The sequence below is a fragment of the Salminus brasiliensis genome, chromosome 20, assembly GCF_030463535.1.
Source record: "Salminus brasiliensis chromosome 20, fSalBra1.hap2, whole genome shotgun sequence".
Taxonomy (NCBI): domain Eukaryota; kingdom Metazoa; phylum Chordata; class Actinopteri; order Characiformes; family Bryconidae; genus Salminus; species Salminus brasiliensis.
Genome location: NC_132897.1, coordinates 2,866,396 through 2,886,395, shown reverse-complemented (window position 1 = coordinate 2,886,395; position 20,000 = coordinate 2,866,396).

Below are 20,000 nucleotides of genomic sequence, written 5' to 3'. Positions count from 1 at the left end.
GAAGGCCGGCCGTGGCCCCCCTGCGCCAGACGTCTATGAATTCACCCTGGACCAAGAAGAGGCCAAGGTTTTCACAGTCCGGCCCGCGGGGGTAGTGTCTCCGCTGGCCGAATTCATCCAGACGGAGCACCAGCACGCGGGGCTCTTCGCCTTGCCCCAGCAGGAGCCTCCGGGGGCCAAGAAAAAGAGGAAGAGGTGCGGGATGTGCGGCCCCTGCCTGCGCTCGGAGAACTGCGGCAGCTGCAGCAACTGCCTCAACCGGAAGGTGGGCCATCAGATCTGCAAGCTCAGGAAGTGTGAAGAGCTCAAGAAGAGGAGGAGCCCCTGGCAGGTAAGCAGAGCTGAAGCAAAGCTGACTTGGGGGGAGGGGGGGGGGGTGGACTTTCGTGTGATTGGTGGGAAGTTCTATTGAATGTAGAATAACGTTTCTTCATTGGACGATATTTATCAGCCTCGTCCGAGTCAGGTTGTTGAACCTATTGCTCAGTTTTGACCTCAACTATTTTCTGAGAGAAACCAGATGTAGCTGCGTTGCCACGGTAACAACAGACCAAAAAACTAAAAAAGCAGGAAAAGAGCCATCTTTAAACTATCAGACCCTACATTTATCTTCCCCCAATGCAGAAACTATTAGGAATGAAGTGGTAACCATTTAGTTTAGCCTATCTTGTGGAATCGTGGAGTCCCTCAGGGTTCTATTTTAGGGCCTATGACGTTGCTGCTTATTATGTCACTAAAGTAGTTATGAGAGTGAAAGACAGTGTGGGTTTTTTTTGTACAAAGTTTAAGGGATTCATGTTAGGGATGCGCCGATCCGATATTAGGATCGGATATCGGTCCCAATATTAACACAATTTGCTGGATCGGGTATCGAATAATTAATCAGATTCATGGAACCGATCCTTTTACTTTAGTTTGTTGGTGTAAGACTGCACTAAATGTGCAAATAAATAAATGACAAATGGCAATTTAGTATATATATATATACCGATCCGTATTTTTCAGTTCCGCTACTGATACCGATACATAAACTTTGCATATTGGTCAATAACCGATACCAGTCCGATACCATTGCTGTAATTAATAAACCATATATGTCAAGTTGTGGGACAGACTTAAGGAGTCAGGATTGGATTGAGGGAAGAAGATTTAGGATTTGGCCAAACATCTAAGTTGTGGTTAGGGTGTGAAACAGTTCATCGGCTGCTGGTCTGTAGTTTTAAATGCCATACTGGGTTTTAATAAAAAAAAATAATGTAAATATAGGCCTGTAATTCACATATAACTACACGATTAGTGTCGCGTCTTAGCACAGCCGGTAATAGTGGGGATATACACAGCCGGTTATCGCTGTAATATCTTAAATATGGTGGTTGGTGTGGAATTACTCAAATGGGGGTGGTTTACAGTGAAACCCAGGGGTGGATAGTAACTCCTCCTCCAAAATCAGTTACTTCAACAGAAGCAGCATTATGAACAGTTGTCCTAATACTTTTGGCCATCTATGCCTATTACTGAGTAGGTCCCATCTGACCATTGAGGTGTGGACTCCTGTGGTATCTGGCACCAAGCCTACCGTCAGCAGCACATCTTGCTCACAATAATGAGCAGGTGTCCCAATACTTTTGTCCGTGTATGTTTTTTCACCTGGACCAGGACCACGAGTGGAGACCTGGACCTTCATTGATTTACCCTGTGTCAGCACATTCCTTATTTGTCCTGTCTGAGCTTGTCGTCCACATGTCCTCTGGCTGTCCTACCTGTCCTGCCTGACCTCCACCTACCTGGTTGGAAGACACTCACCTGTGTTCCTACTGTTTACGTAATTGAGGAAATTTCAAACCAGCCCCATCGCCTGAGGCATGTTTCTCTGAACGGTTTGGTGTGTTTCCACTCCTGACTCACCTCCCCAAGCACTTGACAGTGTGTGTGTGTGTGTGTGTGTGTGTGTGCTGTGTAACACACACCAGTACCGTACAGGGCTGGGATTAGCACTGAGAACTATAGGGTGTGTCTCTCGGTGGATTTGGTAGGTTGGATTAAGCCAAACCTGGGTGTGCTGTTCAGAGCATGTGAGGATGCTGACATTGGAAACCCTGGCACCAGAGACATTAAATGTCCAAATGTTTGTGGACACCCTTTCTAATGAATGCATTCAGCTACTAATACCTGTAGCCTAATACCTGTTATAGAGGGGTATAAAGCCCCCCCAGCATTGAGGAGCTGTGGAGCAGTGGAGAACTGTGATCTCTGGAATGATGGATGGTGGAGCTTCATCCAGTACTTTTAGGTTTGGGAGTAATGAGGTGGGGTAGTGATCATCAACCACCATCCTGACCTCGGTGAATGCAATCAAATCCTCACAGCAATGCCAAATACTCCAAAGTCTACTAGAAAGCCTTCTTCTTCTTCTCTGGACAGTAGAGACAGTCACTCCCGACAAAGGCTGGATCTGCTCTTTTTTTAATGCCCTTTTTTTTTCAAATAAACAAGCAGGTGTCCCAATACTTTTGTCCATATGATGGACAGAAAACAGCCCTCTCTGAGGAAAGTTTTGTTGTGATGTAACAAATCACATCACATTTTCATGACATCTGCTCATTCAGCCTTCAGCAGTTTAGCCCCGCCCATTCAGACCGATGTCATAAGGGGTGTTTGGGTCTAGACTGCTTTTTAATTGATGTGCAATGCAGGACAGCCAATCAGAACTATGACGAGCTATGTGTATAAACCTACACAAATACACCAATCAGCCATAACATTAGTACCAGTATGTCCTCCTTGTTCGAGGCACGGACTCCACAGGACCTCGAATGGCGTCCTGCTGTGGCATGTTAGCAGCAGATCTTTTAAGTCTAAGTAAGTCCAAATGAGGTGGGTGGGGCCTCCACGAGTCACAATAACGAGCCTTAAGTGCCCATGACCTTGTCTCTGGTTCACCGGTTGTCCTTCCTTGGAGCACTTGGGGTAGGTACTGAGCGCTGCACCCCTAAAAAAAACCCACTTGGCCATGCCTGATGTTTTGGAGATGTTCTGACCCAGTGACCCATTTGCTTGACAGATGCCACTGTAGATAAGGAGACTTGTCACGTGTCACCTGTCAGTGGTCCTAATGTTGTGGCTGATCTGTGTAGAAGACAGTTAAAAATGTAGAATACGACCCAATGCTAGGACTTCCTCGACATCCTGCAGCCCCACCTTCGGGGGTGGGTAACTAACTACACCACCTTCCATGTAGTAGAGTAGGGTCTACATTACATTTTACTGCATTTAGCTGTATCTTTTTTCCAGAGTGACTTACAAGGTTACTCGTGGACTCACGTGGGAGTTGCTGTGGTTGGCCGTGACGTGTAGGGTTCTGTTATGAGCGAGGGTTCTTGATCCTTGAGGCCTTAAATAGGAATTACTCAGCACTTTCCTACGGCCTGCCGAGCCCCACAGGCAGAGGAACCAGATGTTCTGGTCTTTGTTTTGGTTGTTTGCTTTACTGTGTTTGTTGAGTGACAGTTGGTCGAGGTGTGTGTGGTTGTGTGTGTGTACTGGTTGCTAAGTTGGACCTATTAACACATTGTGTTCATACAGTGGCAAGGCCTGCTCCAGGATTAAGGTCTGAGTTTACTGGTCTGAGTGTGTGCTCAGGTAGGCCCATTATTAACCCTAAGCCTTTGTTGGTGGAGTAAAGGAAAGCAGCCTCCGAGGTACAGTGGCTCCGGATTTGGGATTTTAGGCCTGGCTTTCCAAACACAGATTAAGCCTAGTGTTGGATAAAGCTTCTTCAGGCTAAATCCTCCTTCAGTCCAGCCTGAAGCTTTGCATCTAGTAAACAAGCCAGATGCCTTTTAAGAGCAGGGAGATGTTCTTGGAGATGTTCTCCACAGTGTTGGGCAGCTGAGGAGTGTAGAATCTCGGGCTTGACCCCCACTGGTTTCAGATTTTTCTCCTTGCCTGGAAAGTAGATTCTAATCAGTACTGAAAATGGGTTGAAAACCCTTCTAGAACCTTCTTGTTTTTTAAGAACCGTGTCTTTAAAGAACCGTCTCCATAAGATAACACCCTCAAATCCCTTAAATCAAGGGTTCCGCTATTGTTTCTACTCCTTTTCAGTAATGTGGAACCTTTTTCCTCTGTTCTTTTGTACGAAGAACCATTTAATCACTAAAACTGTTCTTGAATTATCCAGGGTTCTCTACAGAGCCATTGCCTTTGCTAAGGAACCTTCTTTTAAGGGTACATTGTTCAGGTTTCCAAATGTACACTCCTAAAAAAGAGGGTTCTTTAAGAAAGGCAGCCTTTCAAGAACCCATTTTTTCTCTAAAAAACATCTACAAGACATTTTCCTCGTTTTTGAAGAGACATGTAACCTCACCGAGACGTATTTGTGCATTCAGTCTCTCAAGTCTTGGAGAACCTTTTGAACCAGAAGGGTTCTTGGAGTTAACAGAGTAACAGTAGTAGAACCTTCTTTCTTTGCAGTAAGTGTCTTTAAAGAACCATCCACAAAAGGTAACGCCCTTAAACAAGGTTCAAAGACGTATTTCTGCATTCAGCCTCTCAAGTCTTGGAGAACCTTTTGAACCAGAAGGGTTCTTGAAGTTGTAACAGTAGTAGAACAAAAGGTAACACCTTTAAACAAGGTTTCCAAATGTACACCCCTAAAAAATAGGGTTCTTCAGGACGTCAGGACGTCGTTAAGTCTTGGAGAACCTTTTGGACAAAAGTTGTGACAGTGTAGAGCCCTATCTAGTGCTTTATAGGGTTCTTCAAAGCAACATCTGGAAGAGATAACACCTCCAAGCAAGACATTTTTAAGTGGTTCTCTAGTGGCTCCACATTGAACTGTAGTTAGCATAGAAAAGCTCATGTTTTTGGTTCAGAGAACCTCAGTGGTTCTCTGAACCCGCACGCTCACAAAACCTCGACCTGAATTAACCGTGCTCGAGCTCTATGGTTGTTGGCAGCTGCAGATTGGTGGGTGTAATGGGTTTACTGGGTGTGGAGACGGTGTGGATGCCACTCTCAGGCCAGGCCTGGGCCTCGCTGGGTTCGGGAGTGGGGGGCTGTTGGCTTTGCCATTAAAAGGGTCTTCATTCTGGGCTTTACTTAGTGTCTTTTGTCTTTTCCCACCTGCATCTTGAACAGCTTAGAGCCCGATCCGCATGCTGAAAGGGTCACTCTGTGGTAAAGAATTCCTCCCGCCTCCTCTTGTGTCCACTGCTCCGTGACCCCTGACCTCTGGAGGCGCTCCCGTGACTCCTGCGGGAGTCGACCTGGGGCAGAAAGAATGTTCCTGTTTTATCTTTCCTGTCCACAGAGCTGGACATTTGTTTAGATTGTGCAGAGCAGCAATGCAGCCCCTAGTCTACAGTGTAAGCAAAAAAGGGTTCTCCCGAGTGCTGGATAAGGGTTCTCTGAATAAAACAAGTATATACATTAGGTGCTGTATAGAACCTTATCTTACAGGAGCTTCACCATTATAGAGGAAAAAGATCATTTGATTCATTGAGATTTGGGTTCTTCTCATGGTTCTGTAGGCTGGTTAGGTTCTAGAGAACTCCATTAGTGTGGATTCATTTGATCACTCGATTATTTACTGGGATCTTTGAATGAATTAGACTGTAAATGAACTAGTTATCTTCCAGAGGTCCAGAGCAACAGAACCCCCATCGTCCAGTGAATGTATACTCCAAGCAAAAATGGTTCTATGACCATGTATACTGAGAAACCGTTGAAGAACCCCTCCTATTTTACATTTATTTAGAGTGTTCATTTGAAACAATGCTTTAGATGTAGTGTACTGTAAGCAGTCATGGTTCTTTACAGTACTGACAAAAGGGGTTCTTTGACGTTTACCCTTTTTGGAGTGTTTGGTGTATGTAGAAAGGTTCTCTAAGAAAAGAACCATCTACAGAATTTTTGCGTTTTTATAGAAAATTGTATAACCAGGCCAAGAATCATCTGTGCATTCAGTAGGTTCTTTGGATTGTCAGAGTTTACTATAGATCCATTGCCTTTACTAAAGAACCCTTTAAGAACCTCATTCTCTTTAAAAACATCTACAAAATGTTTTTTTTTGGTAATGAAGAACCATATAACCAAGCCAGGAACCGTCAATGCATTCAAATGGTTCTTTGAATTGGCCTGGTTCTACATAGATCCATTACCTTTACCAAAGAACCTCTCAAGAAACCTATTTTCTTTAGATAACCATCTACAAGACGTTTTCCTTGCTTTGAAAGAACCATATTACCAGGCCTTTACTTGTCTTTACTGGAGAACCGTTTAAGAACCCAGTTCGTCTTTAAAGAACATTAACAATATGGTTTTCCTGATAATGAAGAACCATATAACCATATAAGCCAAGAACCATCAGTGCATTTAAATGATTCTTTGAATTGGCCTGGTTCCATTACCTTTACCAAAGAATCCCTCAAGAACCATATTTTCTTTAAATAACCATCTAAAAGATGTTTTCCTTGTTTATAAAGAACCATATAACCAGACCAGGAACCATCAATGCATTCAAATGGTTCTTTGAATTGGCCTGGTTCTACATAGATCCATTACCTTTACCAAAGAACCTCTCAAGAACCCTACTTTCTTTAAAAAAACATCTACAAGATCTTATAAAGAACCATATAACCAGGTCAAGAACCATGGATGCATTCAAATGGCTCTTTGAATTGGTCTGGTTCTATGTGGATCCATTAACTTTACCAAAGAACCTCTCAAGAACCCTATTATTGTAAATAACCCTCTACAAGATCTTATAAAGAACCATATAACTAGGCCAAGAACCATCAATGTATTCAAATGGTTCTTTGAATTGGCCTGGTTCCATTACCTTTACCAAAGGTACGAACCTCTCAAGAACCCTATTTTCTTTAAATAACCATCTACAAGCATTCAAATGGCTCTATGATTGATCATTGTTCTATATAGATCCATTGCCTTTACCAAAGAACCCTCAAAGAACCTTTTTTTGTAGGCGGAAGTGACGACACAGTGATTTACCACAGTAAATGCAGTACATTTCAGTTCGATTCCTGTAGAAGATTCTTAAACAATCATCTAGACGTGTCAGTTGAGCACCGCAGCCCACATATTTGCATAAGCCTGTATCTACATCCATTGCCTTCACTCAAGAACCTCTCGAGAACCCCATTTTTAAAGATCCAGAAATACAACCTAAGCAGAAACTAAAGTACTGAGGAACTTCTTGAGCTGCAGAGGAACTTCCCAGTCCATGCAGCATCTCTCAGAACAGGAACCGAGCTCTGTTTGATGCTATTCTTCTCTTTTTGGCCTAAAATGAAAAAGTCTAATGCTGCAAATTCAGAGTTGTGACGGGTCATAAAGCAGAGAAGATGCTGAACCAACAAAAGAGAGTGAGATTGAAACCCAGTGAGGGAATCAGGAGCTACAAGTGAAGGAACCTGTTGGACTCCATTCTCAATGGCCAGTAAAGTCCTGGTCCACCACACATGGACTGCAGTACCTGAAAGTGAGTAAATGGAGCTGGGTAAGCTGTTTACTGAAGTGTCAGGAATGGCATTCTGTGAGATGTAGAGGCCTGTCGAAAGAGGAGGAGCGAGGAGGAGGAGGGCAGGAAGAATGTAAATAAAGCAGAGGGGTAAGAGGGTTCAGGAAGGCACTGTTGGGGTCGGGTGCTGGGGGCAGGAACCTGGCCCTCTCCATGTGTCTCCTGTTTTTGTGTACGTAAGAGAGAATAGAGGAGATAGAGCTGCCAATCACTGGAAACCTGGACTTCTCTACAGCCTCGCTGGCTGGTCAGCCATAACATTAAAACCACTATGTATAGATGGAGTTAGACTGTGATGTTCTAGACGACTGGGCAGAACGTCTCCAAAACATCAGCAGGCAGGTCTTGTGGGGGGTCAGCACCTACCAAAAGCGCTCCAAGAAATGAATCGCCAACAGGGTCACCGGGGCTCAGGGTTTAATTGATGATTGATGCTGGTGGAGGCCCCACCTCCCAAATTACAGGACTTCAAGGGTCGTGGAACCTTTAATCCTCACGCTGGTTCTCTACAGCAGTGGTTCTCAACCAAACCAATGGTCCAGCTTTGTGCCGCTATGTGACCATACTTGGGGACCAGCGGTACCTTGAAAAATGACTGGTGGCGGATATTAGTGTCCCATGGTTTCCATAGTGATGCATCTCTAAAAAATCACGTCCTGGGAAAACGTGGCGTAGGAACCCTTTATAAAGACCTTAGTAACACCGTGTCGGGCTCTGCTACCACTACGGCCCGGTGGAGGTCGAGAGCCCCTGAATCCTGAGCCATGCTGCTTTGCCATCAGCGTCCGGAGTCGGAGAGAGCACAACTAGCCGAGCTCTCTCCGGGTGGGGAGATGACGCCCTTTCTCTCTCTCCTCCCTCACCACTCTTAGGCAATGTTGACCGCCACAGGCCTCTGTTAGTTGGTGCGGCGGAGCTGGGGATCCGGCGCCCTACCCCCCCAAGCGTGGCTAGGGTCCTGGCTGCCGGGTGACAGTCCAGGACAAAAAGAGGGCGGAGACGTGTGTTGTGGCCCAAATTGGGACACAAAGGGAAGAATCCGACCAATGAAAATAAATAAATGTGTAATAAATAAATAAAATGAGGCCCTTAAGGGGTTTAAGTGCGAACCCAAGCCGGAGTGGAAATCCTGGTAAGGCTGGCACAGCAGTTGATTGGCACGAGTTGATCCCCGTACGAGCTCTGATGCGAACAGAATCCAGTCCATTTCCTGGAAAGTTACAGTGATCGTTTTATTTACAGTCAGTCTGGCAGATTTCATGAGCCGAGGACGTCACGGGGTAAAGTGTGACATTACTGCTGAAGTGAAACTGTGATGTTTTTGTTCTTGAGTTTTTCAGTTTTGTCCGGAAATGATTCAGTCGTGTCTAGTTTACGTGAGACTGTCCCGGCAAGTGTGAACACTGCAGCATGGTTATCATGTTCAAAAAGCTGAGGGGTTTGGTGGTGAGTCAGAATCGTTCGCTGTGGTGGTGAATGAAATCCGACGTCTGAAGAGTCGAGTGCACCTGAAAGCTCCCAGAAAGCTCTGAAAGCTCTGAGAAGATTGTCTGTAGAGTTACGGCAGTGCTGGCTTGCCATCAGCGTCCGAAGTCAGAGAGAGCACAACTAGCCGAGCTCTCTCTCTCTCTCTATCTCTCCTGACCACTCTTAAGCGATGTTGACCGCCACAGGCCTCTGTTAGTTGGTGCGGCGGAGCTGGGGACCCGGCGCTTTTCCCCCCCAAGCGTGGCTAGGGTCCTGGCTGCCGGGTGACAGTCCAGGGCAAAAAAAGGGCGGAGATGTGTGTTGGGTCATCACCCTCTTAGTGTCCAAAGCATTGCTAGTGCTAATTTAGTTCATTAGCTGGGCCAAATTGGGGCACAAATGGAAGAATTCGACCAATTCAAATAAATAAATATGTAATAAATAAATAAATAAATAAATGAGGCCCCATTAACACCTGCTTAAGGGCTTTAAGTGCGAACCGAAGCCGGCGGTGAAATCCTGGTGAGGCAACTGAACAGAGAATCCCATGAATTTCTTACTATTTTCAGAGCGTCACGCATCAGCCTGTTGCCTCATTGGACTCCGACTCAATCTCCCAGACTCCCCTGGGAGCTCACCTGACTGCTCACGTGACTCAAAGCTCTCATATACGTTTACGTTCTCCCTGGAATTCTAATCCGTATCACCTGTGTTGTTGATCATATGGTATTAGTGTAGTATTTCAGCCCGGACTCTTAGCCTTTTCCGTTGGATTATTTACTGGTTTATTGGATATCAGATTTCGACCCTGTACTTATATTTTTTGACTACAAACCTGGATTTTGACTCTGTTAGTAAAGCCTCTTTCCCTTTTCGTCTGGAGCATTTAACAGATTTTAAAAACCAAACCATTAATCGATTAGTGGAGAAATTACTCAGCAGATTAATCCATAATAAAAATAATCACTAGCTGCAAATACAATAGTTCAATAGTTCACCTCACATTCAACTTTAGGTAGACACTCTCACTGACCACTGACTTTATGTTTATTTGGGTTTATTCTAATGTTATATAGAGTTAATTACAGGTAGACACTCTCACTGACCACTGACTTTATGTTTATTTGGGTTTATTCTAATGTTATATAGAGTTAATTACAGGTAGACACTCTCACTGACCACTGACTTTATTTATTTTGGTTTATTCTAATGTTATATAGAGTTAATTACAGGTAGATATTCTCACTGACCTCTGACTTTATGTTTATTTGGGTTTATTCTAATGTTATATAGAGTTAATTACAGGTAGACATTCTCACTGAGCACTGACTTTATTTATTTTGTTTTATTCTAATGTTATATAGAGCAAAATAGTTAAATTATTATTACATTTGCTGCTATTTTACCATCATCAACACTACATGTACATCTCCACAAGACAACCATATTCACCTTTAGTGTTGGAATTTGGCTTCCACCTTTAAGCCATCCGTGAACACACACACACACACACACATACACACTAGTGTAACACACACAGTGACCGTGAGCACATGTGCCCGGAGGGGTGGGCAGCCGTAAATATCAGAGACAGTAAGGGTTTCTATAAGGAACCGGATCTCACCCCCCGACCCCCGCTGTTTACATCTCTACCACTGAATTAGGCAGATTTTAAAACTTTGGTGGAATGATCCTTTAAGCACTTAAGAGAGACCAGTAGGCAGTTGATTACCTGAATCAATCAATTCTGCTGAGTGTGTGTGTGTGTGTGTGTGTGTGTGTGTGTGTGTGTGTGTGTGTGTGTGTGTGTGTGTGTTGCTTGTGGCTCCCCTTCCCCCTCTCACTCATACACTTCCTCACTTGACTGAACTCAGGAGAAAAAGCAACACCCCCTCTCTCATACACACAAACACACACACACACACACACACACACACACACACACACACACTAGAGCCTCACCCCCCTTTGCACTGTCAATAATTACTCCACCTTTCACTAATTCAGGGAAACTCTGTGGGCAGTCATTGCTTATTAACCTGGAATCTCTGGGAATTCTGTAGTAAAGTGAGGCAGCAGGGTTTATCCCACCACAGTTAAAGCTTAATTAGTTAATTAATTCGGTCTAGATCAAATAATAGTGTTATACATGACATGTAAAGCTTTCTGGACACTCACTGACCACTGACTTTATTTATTTGTGTGTATTCTAATGTTATATAGAGTTAATTACAGGTAGACACTCTCACTGACCACTGACTTTATGTTTATTTGGGTTTAATTTAATGTTATATAGAGTTTATTACAGGTAGACACTCACTGACCACTGACTTTATGTTTATTTGGCTTTACTCTAATGTTATATAGAGTTAATTACAGGTAGACACTCTCACTGACCACTGACTTTATGTTTATTTGGCTTTACTCTAATGTTATATAGAGTTAATTACAGGTAGACACTCTCACTGACCACTGACTTTATGTTTATTTGGGTTTAATTTAATGTTATATAGAGTTTATTACAGGTAGACACTCACTGACCACTGACCTTATGTTTATGTGGGTTTATTCTAATGTTATATAGAGTTAATTACAGGTAGACACTCTCACTGACCACTGACTTTATGTTTATTTGGGTTTAATTTAATGTTATATAGAGTTTATTACAGGTAGACACTCACTGACCACTGACTTTATGTTTATTTGGCTTTACTCTAATGTTATATAGAGTTAATTACAGGTAGACACTCTCACTGACCACTGACTTTATGTTTATTTGGGTTTAATTTAATGTTATATAGAGTTTATTACAGGTAGACACTCACTGACCACTGACTTTATGTTTATATGGGTTTATTCTAATGTTATATATAGTTTTACAGGTAGACACTCTCACTGACCACTGACTTTATGTTTATTTGGGTTTATTCTAATGTTATATATAGTTTTACAGATAGACACTCTCACTGACCACTGACTTTGTTTATTTGGGTTTATTCTAATGTTATATAGAGTTTTACAGGTAAACACTCTCACATACATTATGTTTGAGTGTATAAACTGCTATTAGTGAGAAATGGCCCGTTTTCATAGTTTGTGATCATAATTGAATAAATGTTAAGTATTAATAAAGTCTTCAGAAGATCAGAGAGATCAGAGAAGGAGCTTTTGAGTGGGATCTAGGAGAAGGTGTCATACTCTCCTCAGGCCGGTAGGTGGGTTTAGTGGGTAAAGTGGGTTGGAGTGATTATGCTGAAAACATGTAGGACAGAGTGTACCAGGAAATATGAGCAATGTGAGCTCAGTAGCTGTTTGTCAGTCCAGGATGATAAAACCAGAGGTCTGGAGAGTTCTCTCACAGGAAGTGGTTATGAGTCACTGCCAGACGACACAGTTCTACTAAAGATTTTAGACAGTTTGCACTTAAAATCCATTCTTGGTGGAGGGATACATGCAGGCAGTTGTGTGGCTAAATAGTCCCCAAATTAAACTGACTCTTTTCAGTTATTTACCATCAGCTGGGATGTTTGAATAGTCAACAATGTGTGAGCTCTAATATTTCCTTTTAATGCAGGATGACTGTTTTATCGTTTATTATGTTTATTATTATATATGTTGAATTATTATTTATATATATATATCATATTTTCTGCTCGAAAAGCAGAAGTCCAGTTAAAATAATAACAAGATTATTGTTAATATCTGATATTGTCTGATATTATTATTTGTATGCTTAGTATTGGGTTATTATTAATTAATTAGTTAATTAATTCGGTCTAGATCAAATAATAGTGTTATACATGACATGTAAAGCTTTCTGGACACTCACTGACCGCTGACTTTATGTTTATATGGGTTTATTCTAATGTTATATAGAGTTAATTACAGGTAGACACTCTCACAGACCTCTGACTTTAGGTTTATTTGGGTTTATTCTAATGTTATATAGAGTTAATTACAGGTAGACACTCTCACTGACCACTGACTTTGTTTATTTGGGTTTATTCTAATGTTATATAGAGTTAATTACAGGTAGACACTCTCACAGACCTCTGACTTTAGGTTTATTTGGGTTTATTCTAATGTTATATAGAGTTAATTACAGGTAGACACTCTCACTGACCTCTGACTTTAGGTTTATTTGGGTTTATTCTAATGTTATATAGAGTTAATTACAGGTAGACACTCTCACTGACCACTGGTTTTTTTTAATGTTATATAAATGTTTAGTTATTATTTATATATATATCATATCATATTTTATATACATATAAAAGCAGAACAGTCCTGTTAAAAAAAAAAGATTATTGCTAATATCTGAAATTGTCTGATATTATTATTATTATTGGTATGATTAGTATTGGGTGTATATGGGACTCCAGTGACGAAGGCCTACTGTGGCCTGGGTCCACTTATGTGGAACCTGATCTGAGGTCAGTGATTAGTATTAGAGAGCAATTTTCTAAATGCAGTAAAAAAACAAACAGAATTATTATCATATCTGTTATTATCGATTATCTAATATCTATACTGAGCTGCCCAGTATTAGAATATATGAGACTCCAGTGAAGAAGCTTGTTTAAGCTGATCCAGAACCACCTACAGCCTAAACAGAGTTATTCTAAGACCCTAAAACCTGGTCTGAGGTCAGTATTTTGTATGATGGAGAATTCAGGGGTGTTTTTTCCCGTATAGCAGAACAATAGGCTTGCTCATTAGCGGCCTGTAGTGATGAGAAAAGGGCCGTATTTTATTCTCCCCTTCAGCTGACCCCTGCACTGCCCCCGCCAGCTGACTCCCTGTCGCCTGGCAACCACATCCCATTATGTCCGCCTCCACCAATCAGCACGCAGCCAGCGCTAGCCCACGGCCTCTTTAAAGCACGTTCCTGCTGTGTGCTCAATAATGCTAATGAAGCTAAAAGCAGTTCCCGATCAGCTCAGAGGCTGCTGGAGGCTGCTGGAGGCTGCTGGAGGCTGCTGGAGGCTGGTGGTGGTGGTGTTATGAGTGAGGTCTGATTGAAATGCTGGAACGGCCTTTATTACTGTACAGAAACTGTGACTGAGGAGGGGTTTCACCCATGATGATCATTTCCGCTGTGCGCTGTGACGTACGTTGGAGTTTCGGTTAGACGCCTCATATTTAAGCTGCACCCGTACTGGATGTTCAGCTGGATGTTTAATATTAAAATGTTCAAAAAAACTTAAAAATACTTTATAATAATGAAATTATTCTTTGGTGATGTCACATTACTGTGTATCGCCACTGTCTGACGTTTAGCTGACGCTCTTATCCAGAGCGACCTACAAGGTCACTCGTATTACAGAGGTGAGCCAGTGTAGCGTTAGGAGTCTTGCCCAAGAACTCTTATTGGTGTAGTACAGCATAGTCACCCAGACCAGAAATCGAACCCCAGTCTTCCACGTGGTGTTGTAGCTCACTGGCAGGAAGTGGTGTTATCTGTTGTGCCACACCAACCACTCTCCATGGTTTGAGGCCTGTAGCTGTTTCTGTACACTGTTTGAAGCCATCTAGATGAATGGACCAATAGAAATGCCGGAAATGACCTGGATTAAGCGCTGATCTATATGAACTTTATTGCCATTAAGACTGTACAGCAGCAGTGCATAGCTATGCAGGCTCTAATATATATGCATAACTCAAAAAGATTACATCAGAAAGCACTGACGGATATCAAAATATACATAGAATAGAATAAATAAAGAGCATTTATGAAAAATAGAGTTAAAAAAATATTGCACATAGTGAGATTGCACTTTTACGGTGGTTATTGCTCTTGTTATATATATATATATATATATATATATATATATATATATATATATATATATATATATATATATAGATAGATAGATAGATAGATATAGATAAATTTAGACTTCATCTTCATATAACATTTGTATCATTTATGCATGGAACTAAATTAGCCAATTAGCGTGGGGCTAAATTTAGCCTAGGCTGAATGGGTGGATCGGCCGATACCATTAATATATAAACATATATAGCTGTTTGCTATGATCTGTGTATGATGTCTGTAGGTCACTCTGGGTTCTGATCCTGGGTTATGAAGCCTAGAATACTGGCGGTGCGAGAATTGGGTTCTGTGAATGGATCAGTCCTCTGGATCAGACTAATTATCAGATACCCGATCCAGCTAATCAAGACCGATAACCGATCCTAGTATCAGATCGGTGCATCCCTAGTTTTTAACAGTCAGGTTTTAATGATATGGGCCCTTTAATGGCTTCAGTACATGGTGTTGAATAGGCTATTACCTTGCTTTGCAAACTGAATTGTTAATGAGCTGAGCTGTGTTCTGATTGGCTGCCCTGTGACCAAAGCACTCTCTAACAGTGTGGGTGGGTGGGGCTAAACTGCTGTAGGCTGAACTGGTAGAAATGCTGTATTTAAAGGAAGTGGGTTTTTGTGACATCACAAAAACTGTTCATTTATATTTATATTTTTATTTTTGTTTAGATTCCGTAAGTGGGCGGGTACCTATGAGGCAAAACAGCCCGTTTTTAATGATATGGGCCCTTTAATGCCTTTAGTGGAGGATGCTAGTATGTACTGTATTTTCTATGACTGTGTGTGTGTGTGTGTGTGTGTGTGTGTGTGTGTGTTAGAGAGGGAGAGTATTCTTGTGTTTGTAAAGGACATCTGTTTGTGTGTGAGAGGGTAAGATGGAAAGTGTGTGTTGGAGAAGTGTGTGTGTGTGTGTGTGTGTGTGTCTGAAAGGTGTGTGGATTAGCTGGCTTTAGTGTGGCCATTGTTGAGCAAAGTAGGAGGCGGAGAGAGTTAATTAGGATCGTTAATTCCTCTGTTATTACAGCACTGCTTCAGTTCTCACACACACACACACACACTCTCACACACACTCTCACACACACAGGTGCAAGTTCTCACAACTCTTTAGCGATGCAGTCTTAATGATGCCTCTGTAGCACAGTGTGAGAGACAGTTGTGTTTGAGTGAGAGACATGGTGCATGTGTGTGTGTGTGTGTGTGTGTGTGTGTGTGTGTGTGTGTGTGAGGGAGGGAGGGAGAGAGAGCGGGCGAGAGAGAATGATTACAACACTATTCAGGCTGCCTAAGGGGGATTTGCTTGGTTACTGAGTGAATTGCTGCAGCCTGTCAGAATAGACCAGGTGCTAGTGCAGGGGATACACACACACACACACACACACACACACTCTCACACACACACTCACACACATTCACACACACTCCAATAACCTTCATTTTCTCATAGCAAGCCTCCGAGCCATCTGAACCTTAAGGGTTAAATGGTTTTGTGTGTTTGAGATCAGATCAGCACCTCCTACACGGTATTGACAAAAGTATTGGGACACCTGCTTGTTCATTGTTTCTTCTGAAATCAAGGGTATTAAAAAGAGTTAATCCTGCTTTTGTTGGAGTAACTGTCTCTACTGTGCAGGGAACAAGGCTTTCTACCAGATTTTAGGAGGAGGAGCAGCATTGCTGTGAGGATTTGATTGCGTTCAGTGGCGAAAGCGTCAGTGAGGTCAGGATGTTGGAGAGATGATCCCCAAGCTAACTCCCCAACTCATCTCAAAAGTGTTGGATGGAGCATCACCATCATCATTCCAGAGAACACGGTTCCTCCACTGCTCCACATCTCAATACTGGGGGGGCTTTACACCCCCCTCTAAAGCCCACGCCTGGCATTATTATTAGGCAGCATGGTGCTGATAGGGTCATGATGTTGATCTGCTCTAGGGGGTCCTATTCTATTGGCAGTACTTCTCTACAGGGACTAGACAAGCTGTGTGTGTGTGTGTGTGCATTTGCACACCTGTGTCAGCAATGGGTGCAGCTTAAAGTAGCTGAATGCATTCATTAGAAGGGGTGTCCGTAAATATTTGGACATGCGGTGTGTATACTGTACATGTGTGTGTTTGTCTGTCCATCTATCTATCCACCCGTCTGTCTGGTCATGTATCTGACTGTCTGTCTGTCTGTCTGTCCGCCTGTCCGCCCATCCCTCTCTCTGTCCGATTGACGACTGATCCATCCATCAATCAGACTGTCAGTCTGTCTGTCTCTCCTATCTTTCTACCTGTCTATCTGTCTGTCTGTAACTCTCTTTGTCAATCTACACTATCTGTCCAAATGTTTGTGGACACCCCCTATCTAATGAATGCATTCAGCAACTTTAAGTAAGCACCCATTGTTGACACAGATGTGCAAATGCCCACACACACACACACACACACACACACACACAGCTTGTCTAGTCTCTGTAAAGAAGTACTGCCAATACAATAGGACTTTCTGGAGGAGATATACCAACATGACCCTATTAGCACCATGCTGCCTAATAATGCCAAGCGTGGGCTTTAGAGGGGGTGTAAAGCCCCCCAGTATTCAGCTGTGGAGCAGTGGAAGAAGAACCGTGTTCTCTGGAATGATGAATGGTGGAGGTTGGGGATGATGAGGTTGGGTGGTGAACACTCTTGTGGCTGAATGCAATCAGATCCTCACAGCAATGCTTCTCCAACATCTAGTAGAAAGCCTTCTTCTCTAGCTTTGAATTTCCACAATACAACAAATAAGCAAACAAGCAGATGTCCCAATACTTTTGTCCTTTAAGTGTGTATATATTACTTTCGTTTTTCCCCCCCATACCAAACCCCCCGCCCCCACCATCACGGAAAGAAAAAACACTCCACTCCGCAGAGACCCTCTGTGATCGCGCACTACACTCAGAAATACGTCACAATCTGGAAACACAGTGAATTACGATTTCCCCCTTCAGGGTCTGCACGAGGGTCCGCACGAGGTCCGCACGAGGTCCGCACGAGGTCCGCACGAGGTCCGCACTCTTCACATCACCTGAGCGCTAGACGTTACAGTCAGCAATACATTGTGTATCAGATCCAGAGTCTGTCTGTCTGTCTGTCCTGGCCGCTCCGGCTTTTATCCGCTCTCTGTCCGTCTGCTCACCGGTGGTCCGCCCTTTGGGTCGACGGGAGAACCCCCTGATTTCAGCGTCCCTCTGAAAACCGAAGGTACGCTGGATCTGTCGGTGTTCTGCAGCGAGAGCAACAGCAAAGTCTCGAAAGCTCCACAGCGCAACCTCCAGCACCTCGTGGTTCCTGCAATCGTGCACACATACACACACACTCGCGCGCACACTCGCGCTCGTATGACGTCTGTGGAGTTCCCACGCTGCGTAAGCCGGGCTCATAACAAGTGCTGCGTCACCAAACCGCTCTCTTTTTTTTTCCTCCCTCTCCAAAGCTGCCTTCTCATAGTAGGCTGCCTTCAGTCTGTGTCTCTCGCCCACCCACCCCCCCCTCTCTCTCTTTTATCTCCTCTTTCTGCTGTCTGGCTGTCTGTTCTGTTCTCTTCCTCCATGAGCTCCAGCGAGTGGCGTGCCTATTTAGAGTTAGCTGATGGTGGCTAGCAGTGTAGCGGTGGCGGCGGTGGGAGAGGGGCTGTGTGTGTCGGTTTCAGGGGGTCGTTCCACCGCGTGATGTAGAGACACTTCCAGAGAATGACTGGATGCCCTGTTCCCTGTTGGTGTGGTTGTTGAATGGAGAGATGATCGTGTGTGTGTGTGTGTGTGTGTGTGTGTGTGTGTGGCCTGCCATCAACTGCCCCTTGTACCCGGTGACCCTTCATTTCTTATCATTATTATTATTGTTTTTGACCTGACCTAGTTTACTGACTCACTGCACACACACACACATGGGCACATTGCCCAAAAACATATACACACTTAATTGACAAAAGTATTGGGACATCTGCTTATTTGCTTATTCATTGTTTCTTCTGAAAATCTAAAATCAAGACCATTGGCTTTACACCCCCTCCCCCCCTGCCTAGCCTGGCATGGTGCCAATAGGTTCATGTTGGTTTATCTCATCAGCGTGTCCTAATCTATTGGCAGTACTTCTCTACAGGGACTAGACAAGCTGTGTGTGTGGGCATTTGCACAACTGTGTCAACAATGGGTGCTTGCGTTGCTAAAGTTGTTGAATGCATTCATTTAGAAGGGGTGTCCACAAATATTTGGACAGATAGTGTAGATAGACAAAGAGAGTATGCATATGTATATATATATATATATATATATGCACACACCGATCAGCCATAACATTAGCACCACCACCACAGCAGCTCTGACCCGTCAAGGCATGGACTTCACAAGCTCTGTCTAGACAGCTCCAGACGTTAGCAGCAGATCCTTTAAGCCCTGTAAGCACTGTAATGTGAGGTGGGGTCTCCATTACCGTCAATCAATGACTGTAGCCTTAGGTTGCCCATGACCCTGCCCCTGGTTCGTTTGGTAGGTAATGACCACTGCATACTGCCCACTGCGAACCCCCCACAAGACCTGCCTGATGTCTGACCCAGTCATTATTCACGTCGTCCGTCAGTGCTGCTGATGGTATGGCTGATTATGGGTGAGTGTCTGATCCTGGCCTCTGTGGATCTCCACCCTCAGCCCCCCTTGAGCACACGCAGCTTGCGGTCATGTGACGTTCTATTGACCGCAGTTTCGGTAAATCATTACCAGCAGCGGTACTCCTGCATGATTGACAGTAACAGACATTCATCTTGGAGCGCATCTGTAAAGGTGTGTATCTGTAAAGGTGTGTATTTGTAAAGGTGTGTGTAAGACCCCCTCATTCTCTCACACACTGTGTAGGCCCCTTCCTGAAGGCCGTGGCTCTGCGCTGTGATATGGTGATGAGCCGGGTCAGCAGGGTCTACTGCTATTGTCTGTAGCTGCTTCAGAAGATCCACTGTGTTATCAGTGACGGCAGTGGGTTATACTGCACTTCAGGCTGATTGTGTGTGTGTGTGTGTGTGTGTGTGTGTGTGTGTGTGTGTGTGTGTGTGTGTGTGTGTTTTCGGGATGGAATTTCCTGACTGTGTAGTTTATAGCAATAGTAGTACTGGTAGTATATAGCAATAGTAGGACTACTTCTATATAGTAATA